Source organism: Magallana gigas, chromosome 10 (assembly GCF_963853765.1).
Source record: "Magallana gigas chromosome 10, xbMagGiga1.1, whole genome shotgun sequence".
Taxonomy (NCBI): domain Eukaryota; kingdom Metazoa; phylum Mollusca; class Bivalvia; order Ostreida; family Ostreidae; genus Magallana; species Magallana gigas.
This window is the reverse complement of record NC_088862.1, coordinates 8,499,753-8,510,337: the sequence shown is the minus strand read 5'-3', so window position 1 is coordinate 8,510,337 and position 10,585 is coordinate 8,499,753.

Genomic DNA, 10,585 nt, shown 5'->3' with positions numbered 1-10,585 from the left:
TTTTGGGGGGGGGGATACAAGGGGGTCTGTATCCCCCCCCCCCTTTTTATACTTTTTTTTAATGAGTTTTGTTTTAGTTTTGTGTGTGTACATATGTGTGTAGACGGTATGTAAACTAGACGTCATAGAAACCTAACGGGAAGTTTGTAATGAATTTTTATACAACGCCAAATTACCATGCATCGTTTCTCCATGGTCGATCACACACAATACATGTATAGTTTTATTGGTAAGATGTAAACTTAGATATTGTACAGTATCTAAAAGTAGATCTAAGAAAACTGTCATGGTAATCCATAGGCGTCGGAACCGGGGGGCTGGGGGGGCTTAGCCCCCCTCCCCCCCCCCCCCCACTTTTTTTGCAAAGTTATACCTAACCATTAGAAACATAGCATTATTGTTCCTAAATTTACTTTGATAAAGTTGAAAAATTGATTGAAAAGTTGGATTCAGAAGCATACTAGACCCCCCCCCCCCCCCCCCCCCACGGATTAGGAATTTCATGATTTTGAAAAAAAAATTTGGGTAAGTATGGTTTTTTTCTTTTGGAAGTATAGGTATACCCCCCCCCCCCCCCCCGGATTAGGATTTCCATGATTTTGGGAATTACTTTTTTCTCAATGTTTCTGAGGATTAGTCTAGCCCCCCCTCCCCACTTTCAATTTGCTTCCGACGCCAGTGTAATCTATCTAAATTATTATATGATGACATAATACATGCATCTCTCTCTCATTCTCTCATTCTCTCTCTCTCTCTCTCTCTCTCTCTCATATGTAATTCTTAAAATGTAAGTGAGATTCTTGCTATAATTGGCAAAGTATAAACACGAACTTCTCTTTCTTTCATATATGTATTAATTTTAATTCAAGGGATGGTTCGTGAGACCAAAGAGCAAGTCACTCTGTCTATCAATAAGTTACACGTATGTGTGTCTGTTCGGGTTGTCTCGCATACGACGTTTTGCTGAATTTTGTGACGTCGGAAATGGTGGCATAATCCACAGTTGTTTGAGGACAGGAACCATCCCCCTTCCCAGATTTAGACTCCCTGGGTAATTGACGCTTTTTGATAAAAATTCCTTCAAAGTCACGTACACAACATGGTCCTTATCAAATATCTGAAAATTATTTGAAAATAAACGATTTATTTAAAACAACCCCGACCTGCATATGATATACAATTATTTAATGCTTGAGTAAATGTACAGTGTACCTCTTGAAATTGTGAATGAGTTCAAATATCATAGTGTTAAAGTACGAAAAAACCTAAAACTGAACAAACCTCTAAAGCTTTGTATGGAGTATTAAGAAAAAAAAGATATTTTGATTTACCAATCGACTGTCAATTTGATCTGTTTAATAGTGTTTTAATATTATAAGCCCAGTCTTATTTTATGGCTGTGAAGTGTGGGGCTACGAAAACACAGATATTTTAGAGAAAGTTCATTAAAAAATTTTGAAATTTGTACTGCATATTAAGTCTAGTACCACAAATTGTATGGTTTATGGGGACACTGGGCGATATCCCTATACTTACTTATTCGGCTAAACATTTAGTGGCGCATGATTGTAATATACATGTACTAGTATCCGTATACCGGACACCGGCATGTACCGGTACCAGCACTTCAAAGGACAGCAAAAAAAGGATCAGACATGAAGAGTGTAAACGATATAAACACATCTATATGTGTACCTGTATGAAATAAATCGATATCGATAGTGTTGGTATACATGTATTGATTGCGATCTCTCTGCAGATATAAAGTAGAACCTGGCCTTCTTAAGCAATTCAAAGAATGAGATTTCTATATAACACATACGAGGGTTGTCCCAAAATAATGTAGACAGGACACATAATTTATAATCTGTTCACTGGAATTTCATTAGACATCTATGTTTTCTTCAATGACACTTTGGCAAACAATGCTGAAAAGTTCAAATCTGTACTAATATCACGGATCAACGTGGATTTCATGCTCTTGGAAATAAACTAATCTGTAATACATAAAACATTGTACATATACCAGAAAATAACAACAGCCATAGTAATTTCTATATTAATTTATGATTTAATTACATAGATGTGAATCACCTCTTCTGTATAATCTAGATACTAGTAATATTTTAATCTGTGGAGCGCACCCTTGTGATCATGATTTAATTTCTAATCATTATGAATCATATATTGAACTTTGTTTACACTGTGCAGCGCGAAATGGACTGTATCGATAAATCACAGGTATTTGACGTTATACATTCTTATCATATTTAATATATATACCCTCTACCTAATAATATATACCTTGTGTAGTTTTAGGGAGGGTTTTTTTATGAGAAAAAAAATAATATAACGTCAGGAGACTGTGCTATACATACATGTAACTGTATCTGAACCTAGAAAGAAAGTCAATTTATTATATAAATCTAAAAACATAGCTAAAGCTCGCTCCTTTTTTACACATGTTAAGCGCAAGCTAAACATAATACATACCAAGCTAAGACACAATTGCATACTCAATTATGATTTACACAAAATAAATATTATAGAAAGCGGTAATCGTCGTTGTGGATCACCCGAAGATGCTTACCATTTTTTCTTCAAATGCAAAAATTATACAATCGCTAGAAATAATTTTTTTCTTAATCTGCTACAACTAGATCATTTTCATATAATTAATACTCATCTTTTATTATGGGGCGATGAGTCGTTATCCTTTGATATTAACAAGCAGTTATTCTCATTAGTTCAATTGTACATCAACGAAACTGGTAGAATTGTTTAATATTGTTTATGTGCATGTTTCTTATTTTCGTATATATCACTTATTTTCATTTATCTTAATAACAATTCTATATCATGAAATAACAGTTGTAAGTTTTGTATAATTTTTCTATTTAATGGTAAAGACCTAGTAAGTTGTCAGAACTTGTGTCCAAACCATTTGTATATGTATTTTATATATATGTATACAATAAAATATGTTCAAATTCAAATCAAAGAAAGTCAACAACTAAATGGGGATGTAAAATATTTCAATATTTTTTTGTGCTATTTCATAAGTAAATAACGGGCAATTTTGGACAAATAATGATGATATTCATTACAGTCAATTATTCCAATGAAAACATCTTTTGTCAACAACAGGAATTGAACCTGTTCCTCTCTCCTATTTTAAAAGGAAATTGTGCACCAATACACCATGCAGACTTTTAAGATGGAATAATGTTGTGTAATGAATATGTTAGCTGCAGGACTGTAGCTCCCGGTCTGAAAAAATTCGGATGGACGACTTGGGAGCTACAGTGCCTACCATAGGAAAAATCTGCAATTTACGGCGCACAAAAAATTGCGCTAGTTTTGGACTTATTAAACTTATTTTCACACAAATTCTGTAAAAAGAATTAGTACCATTAATTTCTTAGCCAATTTACTACTGATATCGTCACTTTACTTGCCTCAGACTCTCTCTTAAAAATGATAACCGACCTCGGAAAATGAAGTATGTTAATTTACGTCGAGATCGAGAGTCGCCATTTTTAAATGTAAACAAACTTGCACCACTTCAAGGTATCACACCGGTAATCGGCCAATCAAAATGATTGTATTTCCATATATACTTCAGAATTATTTTTTTCCTTGACTGCATTTTTACATTTTCCTTTACTCAGTTTTAAAATTTTTTGTACCACTGAGTAGGATATTTCATGTATTTTGTTAGGTGATGATTTTTTTTCACAGGGACTACTTCTTTCAGGGCTCATGCAGCAGCTTCCTGGGGAGTGTGCAGTCTGTTTACATACAAATGGAAAACACGTGGTTTTGAGGGTAGACCTGTTTGGAGCTAGATATTTTGAGAAAATGCAGTATCGCTTGCCCTTTTTATGGTGTTAGCTGATGAGATAGGTAACAAATAACATTTCCTCCGAATATTTTGTCATGAAAAATACAAACTGATTTTTAAGAATTTTTTCCCCTCTATAGTGTTATATAGTGAAAACAATTACCGGTGTGATACCTTTAATTTACAGGGCTGCTGATGGTGTTTATAGGGAAAAGAGTACCAATTCATTTCCCATAGGGCTCAATGTTAACCAAAACCCACCTGGCTAGTTTGCTATTATACTTACAGACATATCCTTGGTCACATTTGAAAGTTCATTCCAAGCACTAACACAAAATCAATAGAAATACATAGGGTCCCATGGCGTTTATAGGTCAGAATTGAGCTTGTTTACAACTTACAGCGATCTGCAGCAAATAAATCCAAGTCCCAAAATTGACACCCACCCCCTATTTCAACCTCTCTTATTTCTTTACTTTTTGCAGTACTTCTTCAATCCATCATTTATTTTAAACAGTGATAAATTTACTTTGAAATAATCATTATTTCAGCAATTAATTCAGCCAATCACCTTAGCCATACCTTTTTCTGCGCCGCTCAATCTTGATTAACACTTCTCTGATGTCAACATCCGGTGCATTGGTACTCTCATTCCTTAAAAAATATCAGAGGCAAGTGAAGTGACGATATCTGTAGGAAAATGTCCGAGGAATTTTTTGGGATCAAATATTTGTACAGAATATGATCGTAAATGAGATTAATCGGTCCAAAACTAGCGCATTTTTTGTGCGCAGTAAATTGCAGTTTTTTACTATGGGAGGCACTGTAGCTCCCAGGTCGTCCATCCGAATTTTTTCAGACCGGGAGCTACAGTCCTGCAGCTATGAATATGTATGTCTGTATGTATGCATACAGAAAAAAAATACATGGAAAGTTTAAAACCATTTGATAAAAATCCAAACCAAGATTACAAAATTTATAGGGGCATAAATGACTATGAAACTATATATTTGAAAACAAATTATATAATTGGTATTTCATTAAGCACGTATTTAAAATAAATAATGAAAAATTAAAACACACATTTCTTTTCAATACAGATTAGAGCCTACAGAGAAGAGGCAAAGTTATTGATTTTGAGACGGTATCACCCAATGAATTTAATAAACTTTTGAAGCAATTCTACTGCGAGGCTAGACCTGCGAAATCTGATGAACTTTACCATAGAAATACCCTGATAAATTTGAGAGGATCAATCAACCGAAACTGATGTGATGAGAAAAATTGATGTTGTCTAAGATAAGGAATTTAAATAATCCAATGGAGTTTTAAATTGCATGTTGAAAGAACGTGTCAAGGAAGGCACATCAAAACCAACTCAACACAAACATCTGATTGAAAAAAAGTGACCTAGAAAAATTATCAACTTACTTCAAAGATGCACTGAATAACCCAATCTATTGCGTAGGAGTGTTTATCCATTTCCTTTCTCGGGGCCAAGAATTTCACCACCAGCTGATGGATTCTTTTTCATTTCATAATGATGAAAATAGTGCGTATGCAATGATCAATCACGAACTTCAACATAAAAAACCACCAGGGCGGTCTTAAAAATGTAGAAATGAACGTTGATAAACACATTACGCAACAGGTACCGATACATGTCCAGTGAAAATGATAAAGTTACTTTAGTGTGTTCCAAGTTATTTTTGCCGCATAATTTCTTACATTATTCGATATTGATAAATACCTGTTAATTCAGACGATGTTCATTCAGTAATCTGAAAAATACCAAGATTTCCCTTTTGAAACTCCACCTCTAGCTTGTCAGGTTTCAATACACGGCTAAAAATAGAAAGTATACGGGGATTTTGCATTGCAATAGCCATAATTAAGCCCGGAAGATAACGTTGAAAAATTGTGCGGTCTTCCGAGTGACTTCCGAATGGAGAAAAGATGTCAACACTCCCCATTATGAATCTCCGTAGAAAATCTGTTTTCGTTCCTGTGAATTTTTACGAGGGAAAAATGATATTAAATGAATGAAGCTATCATGCATGAAAATTTTCCCTTCCATCGATTTCAATTGCACTTAAATTTATTAACGATTTTTATGAAAATTCGTCCAAATGTGCAGCAAAAATATATTGGGACAGACTATAATTAAGAAAACCGCTGAATCCGCCACATCCCTGTTCAACAAATACACATATGATGCAGTGTCGCTTCAACACAGAACATCAAAATGGTTCATGAATGCCCCTCTACAAAAGAGAATCTTTACAAATTTTATGAAAGACACCAGCAAGGCAGCTGGGTTGCGTTCAAGATCGTAGCAGCTAACCTAGCCGCTAGGTCGTAGATATCTAGGTCTATTAAACCACTAAACAGTGAAAACAGGTTAGCCGCTAGGTTTCAGGTTTGAAGTTGAGAATATTCAACTAAAGACTAATTACATCGACATAATTTGTTAATTTCAAGCGGAAATATACATATTAAAATTCATTTTCACTTAAAGGAAGAATAAAATATCACTAAATAAATAAATTTCATGTTTGTAACTAAGGTTGCCATCTTGAATTCGATGCTTAGCATAAATATTTAGGCTACGAATATCTACCTAGCGGCTAGGCTAGCTTACCGTTCAACTACGTAGGCCTACGTAGCAGCTACGATCTTGAACGCAGCCCTGGGCCATCACAGATATATATACAAGGCATTGGCTAGGGGCGACTGCCAAACAACATTAAATGATTAGGGATACGAGGCTTAACACAATGTTCATGTCTGATCATAAAAACAAGGGGTCTCTGCGATCTTACAACCGAAAAGTGTCATCAACACAGAAATTATATCTCAGTCGTTCGTTATCCTTAACCCATCTACTACCAGCACCAGTTTATGAAACACTGCAACAACAGAGTTAAGGGGGATGGCGGCCATCTTGTACATTTGAGGATAAGAATGCAAACATTTTCTGAACTGCCTTGTTTCTGCCCAAAACTGGCCAAAAATGTTGCCAAAAGATGTAAAAGCAATAAATATGAAGTCATACATGCCATTTTGTTTGAAAAGTATGCATACATGAACAGGACAATGCCTTTTTTTAATCACTCAGAACAGCTGTCGAACTGCACAGCTACAGAATCATTTTGAAGATTTAAATATCTAAAAAAAAAATAATGACGGGTTTCATTGTTTTCCTTTTCAGTTTTTCATGCCTTTGTAATGAAAAATCCCGAGATTTCCGAAGAGGTGAGACGCGATATTTATTTCCCGGGAGACACGACGTTTTGTTCCCCCTGTCAAGTGACTCTCTAAACCAATCAGATGATGCGTTATATAGAATAATCATAATGAGGTATAATAATCAAAGTACTGAAGAACTGACGGGAGTTGATTTTGTCGATGTTTTTTATTTTAAAATCAATAATATGTTATTTTGCATGACAGGTACTAGTACATGTAGTTTCTAATTTGTATTTGAATTACGCACATGTTTATAATATGAATTTTTGGACTTTTTCGACAAGAATGTCGAGAAACCCACATATGAATCATGTTAAATAATATTTAAAGATAAAATTAATTCAATCAAACTATGTATCAGTAATAGATATATTTCCTGAAAATTGTATGGACCCAAGCAATATTGAACTCTAGTCTCGTTCTGCTTGTCGGAGATTTACGGAGACAGCCGAGCGTCGAGTTGAACGAGACTATATTGAACTCTGGCGTAGGAATACATACGACTACAAAAAATATCTAAATTGTTCGTACCATTTAAAATCTGACTATTTTCAATGTATTTATAATTAAGTTTCCTTAAAAAACAATGCTTTAGCATACATTACATCGAATTTATCAATTATTTTCAACAACTAAGTCTTGTCAGCAGGATGATTTGTGCTGAGGTCCAAACACTGTTTCACTTTCGGTTTGTGTGAGTAACTACATAGGAGAGTTGATTAAAATCAACTCCCAAAAATATAATAAAATTCCGGTGTGATTCAGCAATTTTCAGGGCATAGTAATAAAATTATCTCGGAAAACTTATTCAAAAATGTTATATCAGTAAATAAATGTTATACTTTGTATCGTTTTGTTGCGGAACATCGCCGATTTCAACTTAATTTGATTTACGTTCTGTTTGTTTTTGTTTTGAAGGTTATGTATTGATCTACACTAAAAATAATAGAGAGAGTGCATGTATTATCTTTGAGAGCACATTTATTGATAACTGTATATCCTTAAGGTCAGACGACACGTTCCTCAATTTTATCTAACTTTTTCTAGGAATTTGTTACTGATTTACTTTTAGTCTATTTTGACAAGCTTTCTAGGAAAACGTTAAGGTGCTGGTTTCCAGGCATTTGTGCAAATTATGCAATTTCTTATATAATTTAAAAAAAAAACACTTGAAATGCTAAATAAATATTAAAATTGTTGGCATAAATATATTATATTTTTAAAAGTTAATCATTTTAAAATGATAATAAATAATGATAATTTAATTTGGTATATTACCAGTCCGTCAAAATGTAACCTATAAATACATATTGCATCGTTTTGTGTCAATTCAAAGAAAATTCTAAAAACTTTTAGGCGAGGGGGTATATAAAGCCAGGAGGCCAATAGGACGCACTTACCTGTCTCTCATAGAGCACCTTGCAGCTTTACGTGAAGGCAAAATACTCTGACGGTTGAATCTTTTTTCACACTTTGTGAAAAAAAAAACAAATACAATCATGGTAAGTTATTGGAATTTTTTTTAAATAAATTGTCTATTTCGGATATGATCGGATGAATTTGCGACGTGGCTCGAAACACGATAAAATGTGATAATGATTATTTTCAAATACAAAGTCTATAAAACAATACTGAATGAGGGAGACTAATCATTTTATTATATCTCAATATGATTATTCTATATAACGCGTCATCTGATTGGTCTAGAGAGTCACGTGACAGGGCGAACAAAACGTCGTGTCTCCTGGGAAATAAATATCATGTCTCATCTCTTCGGAAGTCTCAGGATTTTTCATTCAAAAGGTATGAAAAAACCAATGCGAGCGTACGATGTTGACAAAGATGATCAGATCATAATTTTTTAATGATTAAGATTTTCTTTATATCATAAAAATAAATTTTACAACATGTGTATTTAATTGGAACCTTAAAAAAAGAGACAATTACAAAAAAAAAAAAACAAGCAAATAATCACGACGTAATTGGTTTCAACAAGTCGAAAAATTATTAGAAATCGCCGTATTTTGTGTAATCATATGTTGTTCGGTACAATAAAACTTTCATTAAATGATAGTGAGGGAAATATGAAGATATATTCCCCCAGAAAAAACATATTTCCCTTGGAAAAAGCCCTCGGGAAATATGATTTTTCATAGGGGAAAGAATCTTCATATTTTCCTCACTATCATGCAGTAAATGTATAAACTTACATATACATGAAAAATCTAAACTGGCATAAAAAAAATGATGATTTGTCAAATAATATTGTCTAATTTTTTTTTTAATTTTACTTTATGCGGTATAGTGAAAGAGATTATTCAACTCCCAGTGGCGTAGCTAGGGCTATATTGAAGTATAGGCACCAAATACGGCGAGGGGTCTGGGGGCCGCTCAAGGCCCCCACCGGGTCCAGGGCAGCGCCCTTGTAGGGGGTTCGCCCCCCAACGGAAAACGGATTTCATGTTTTATAGAACACACAGGAACAAATTTTAGACACTTTTCGCACATAAAATTTTGAGTTTTTTTAAAAGATTTTTTCGTAGGAAAAAGGCAAAAATCATTTATTAATACAATCCAACATTGTTTTCACCAGCAGTCTATTTTTAAGCGTTATCAAAGTGAATGGCGGGAAGAAGATGGGGAAATAAGATAGGGCAAATGCCCATTCGGTTTCATCGTAAAATACAATTTTGAATTTATTTTATCAATTAAATCAATTCAAATTTATTATAATACAAGTTTGCAAAAGCACAATTTTGAAAATAAATTCAGTTTTTATTATGTTTAACAAACGATAGAAAAAAAATATTACCTTAAATTTTGGTGGAATCGAACCCACAACATAAAAAACCCTACTTATGTAAGGTTAGCTAATGTCTGGTGCTCTAACCTCTGAGCCATTTCACACACACCAAAATATGTTGTTTAAATATTACGAGTGCCTTGAACTTTGGCCACGAATTTGAGGACGAATCATTTTTTCAAAACGTTCAATTGCTGAGATACAAAATGAAATCGGTTTGTTTTCCATAAAACCTTATTTAGACTATGAGAAAAATATGGAGCAGAGACTCACTATAAACAAGAAAAGACTGAAGTTGTAAAAAAAAAAATGACACTATTGGAAGTTTTGATATACGTATACGCCTGTTTGAGTCAACCTATTCCAAGTATTGAACATATTTTAAAAAGGTTAAAAATCGATTATATGTTAAATATTTATTGTTTTGAATATATTTTTTAAAAATATCAGATTTATTGATATTTAAATTTTTCAGTATCTTTTCCGTCCGTGCATAGGTTTTACACGCCTTATCCATCCATCTTCTTACACTAAAGCTATTATTTGTCTCTATAGTTTCGTTTACTATTAAAGGGAAAACATTAAGACTTTGTAATTGAATGTCATGATTCAAGAACAGTTGTAATGGTTATTTTAAATTTTGATAGTAATAAGAAAACAGAAATATTGCTTTGTTTTGTTTTTTTTAA